Source organism: Otolemur garnettii, unplaced genomic scaffold (assembly GCF_000181295.1).
Source record: "Otolemur garnettii isolate 467f Iridium unplaced genomic scaffold, OtoGar3 scaffold00134, whole genome shotgun sequence".
Taxonomy (NCBI): domain Eukaryota; kingdom Metazoa; phylum Chordata; class Mammalia; order Primates; family Galagidae; genus Otolemur; species Otolemur garnettii.
Genome location: NW_003852529.1, coordinates 1,794,866 through 1,798,527, shown reverse-complemented (window position 1 = coordinate 1,798,527; position 3,662 = coordinate 1,794,866). Strand labels below are relative to the sequence as shown.

The window sequence follows — 3,662 nt, the reverse complement described above, 5'->3', positions numbered from 1 at the left end:
GTTAAGGCAAGAACACATTTTTTGTACCTTTCCAACTGCAGCCACGTGCCACCAACACAAGCCCACCAGGAAAGGTGGGTTTCCTGTCCTTTTTCCTTGCACAGCAATCCCCATGCCAAAACTCAACACCAGCACTTGAACCTTGGGCTCCCTCTAACTGTGACATTTAACTTTCAGCAATTTGCTGATGTATTGAGCATACAGAATTGGACCTCAAAATGCACCACACAGTGTGTTTGAAAAAATATCAAGTAACCAAACCTCTGTATATCAGATCTTTTTCAGGGCTCTAGGGGAGGGGACACTTGCAAAATTATAGATAAATGCCTTAATAAATAATCACTTTGAGGTTCGAGACCAGCCTGAGCCAGAGGGAGACCTCCATTGCTAAAAATAGCTGGGCTTTGTGGTGGGTACCTATAGTCCCAGCTACTTGGGAGCCCTGACAAAGGATAGGGAAAGCATGGGACATGGGTACATCAAGGTGTTCAAGTCCCACAGAACCGAGATGGATTGGGTATTAAAGCACAGCGTCCCAACTGCGCCCACAGCACCAAAGATGGCTTTGTGTGTCTTCAAGGACTCCCATTTGGGTGCACAAAGGAAGAAATCGTCCTGTTCTTCTCAGGATTGGGTGCCTAATGGGATCACTTTGCCTGTGGACCCTGAGGGCAAGATTACAGGGGAAGCTTTTGTGCAGTTTGCCTCTTAGGAGTTAGCAGAGAAGGCCCTGGGGAAGCACAAGGAGAGGATCGGGCACAGGTACACTGAAGTGTTTAAGAGCAGTCAGGAGGCAGGTCCTGCTCGGAACTCCCTCTGAATTCCTCGGCACAGCCAGGAGGTACATGGGCATCGTGAAGCAGGCCGGCCTGGAGAGGATGCAGGCCGGCCCCTACCAGTACTGCGGCCTCAGGGCTGGCAGCTATGGTTTCGCCACCAATGTGCTGGGGAGAGACCTCAGCTACTGTCTGTCGGGATGTACTACCACAGGTACCAGGACAGCGGGTTCCCAGTGTCCAGCACCACCAGGTACTGCGTGCACATGAGGGAGCTGCTGAACAAAGCCACAGAGAATGACGTTTACAACTTCTTCTCCCCGTTGGACCCCGTGGGAGTGCACATCAAGATCGGTCTGGATGGACGGGTGACTGGCGAGGCAGACGTGGAGTTTGCCACCCACGAGGAGGCTGTGGCAGCCATGCCCAAAGACAGGGCCAACATGCAGCACAGACACATCGAGCTCTTCTTGAATTTGGCCACTGGGGCCAACAGGGCGAAGGGCAGATAGATGGTGCAGGGCCTGGCGGTGTTGGCAGTGCAGGCTTCGGAAGGCGGGCTGGAGGGCCAGGCAGTGAGCGGCTGCTGCGTGGCGAGCTGCAGCGGGCAGAGCAGCCTGGGCCGGTACAAGTAGCTTGGGGGAACTGGGAGCCCTTTCAATCAAACCTCCACAGGTGGCCAACAAGCTACGAAGAGCAGATTTAGGGAAACTGTGGGACCCATGTTGCACTGTGAGTTTGTGAAATCCAGATTTAAAAATTACTTCTCCAGTGTTTTCTCATGCAGTATGTAGCATATGATACTGAGTAAACTAAAGCTATTTTCAGCTTTTCTCAATTAGCCTTCAGGTAGTATACTTCAGAGTGATGTTATCTGTGTTTTAGTTATCTTTTGCCACCACATTGCAGTGAAAACACTGGGGAGATGTGCTTTTATGGAAACTCCCTGATGCAAAAAGAAATATTTCTGGTCCATTCTAGTTTATCTTTTCACTTAAAATCTTTGCAGTTAAGTTTAAGCTTTTATTTAAGAGTTAGTTTTGAGAGTTGAGACAATACTAATACTAATGCTGTAGGAATCGGTGAGGCCTTGAACTTAAAACTGTCTCTGCACTGTGATTTCCTTTTGGGTGAATTTCGTTTAACGAAACTTGTTAACATTTTTGTTAATTAAATTTCTTCATTAAATTTAAGTATTTTTCACAACGACTGGCACAGATTATCTACTCAGCAAAAGGTAGTAAAACGCCTGGGCGGTTGAAGAGAATTCATTTTAGTCCTAATGTATTTTAGTGTGAATTTTAAAATAATTTCAAACATTAAATCTATGATCTCCCTTATAGTTGTACAATATAAGAATAAAAACATAATAAAATATAATTAAAATGTTTTTTTTTTTTTGAGACAGAGCCTCAAGCTGTCCCCCTGGGTAGAGTGCCATGGCATCACAGCTCACAGCAACCTCCAACTCCTGGGCTCAAGCGAGTCTCTTGCCTCAGCCTCCCAAGCAGCTGGGACCACAGGCGCCCGCCACAGCGCCTGGCCATTTTTTGGTTGCAGCCATCATTGTTGTCTGGCGGGCCCGGGCTGGGGGTTCGAACCCCCCACCTTAGGTGTATGTGGCTGGCGCCTTAGCCACTTGAGTCACAGGCGCCGAGCCAATTAAAATGTTTTAAAAAACCTATATAGGAAGAAGTAGCAGGAACAAACTGCATATGGGGGTCCCGGGGATGGGATGAACTCAGCTTCCAACCATGGGGACCACAAACCACCAGCAACAAGCGTGGAATATTCCTTTCCTCAGGAAGGGAGGGGTAGCCACTCTACTTCCCCACCCCCCCGAGGTTACAATTACCCTGCTATACACTCTGGAGGCAATGCCTCATTTTGCTGCGCAGCTTCTTTCATTATTAACTTCCAAACACGTTCCTGGACATAAAAACAAACCACTGAGAAAGGCAAAGGTAGACATTTCTCAGAACTGAGGCAGTCACGTTACCCAAACAGGAGGCTGACCTCAGCCCAGGGCCTGCTGTGGACCCAGTGTTTATCCAATATTTGCATGGGGTAAAAGCTGAAGTTCACAAAAGGCAACAAATATTTGAAATCAACAAGCTGAAAAATATTTTACATGTATTAACTAATATATATACACATTTTTTTTTTTCAGTTTTTGGCTGGGGCTGGGTTTGAACCCACCACCTCTTGTCACATGGGGCCGGCGCTCTACTCCTTGAGCCACAGGCACCGCCCCACTAATACCGGTATATGTTTTTTAAAAAACATACTGCCTAGACTATTTCCAAAATCAGTGACTAGCACTGGTGGCATCTGGAGCAGGAGAGCAAGGAGGCTCACTGCCCTGTATTACTGTGTGTTGCCTTTTAACTTTGCACTATGTGCTTTTACCACTTATTTAAAAAAAAAAAAAAAAAAAAAAAGGCAGTGCATGTGGCTCAGTGGGTAGGCCGCCAGCCCCATATACCGAGGGTGGCGGGTTCAAATCCGACCCCCGCCAAACTGCAACAAAAATATAGCTGGGCGTTGTGACGGGCGCCTGTAGTCCCAGCTACTCGGGAGGCTGAGACAAGAGAATCCCCTAAGCCCAGGAGTTGGAGGGTGCTGTGAGCTGTGACGCCAGAGTACTCTACCTAGAGTGACAAAGCGAGGCTCTGTCTCTACAAAAAAAAAAAAAAAAAAGTCCTCGGAAGAACAGCTTGAGTTTGGCATTAGCCAATGTAGCAGTTAAGTCCTCATCAAAGTCCTCATCAAATTGTGAATCTCTTCAACACGCTTAAAACATACAATCTGGGACAACCATTTTAATTCTCAAAGCACCAATTCTTCCGGAATTTAAGTTCAGGCTTCCACCAACAATAAACTCCA

At 47.2% G+C, this 3,662-nt stretch overlaps 1 pseudogene; it reads left to right on the top strand.

Moving 5' to 3' along the window:
• Window positions 1–445: 445 nt before the first annotated feature.
• On the top strand, window positions 446–1,411 carry LOC100963134 (annotated as a pseudogene).
• Window positions 1,412–3,662: the final 2,251 nt, after the last annotated feature.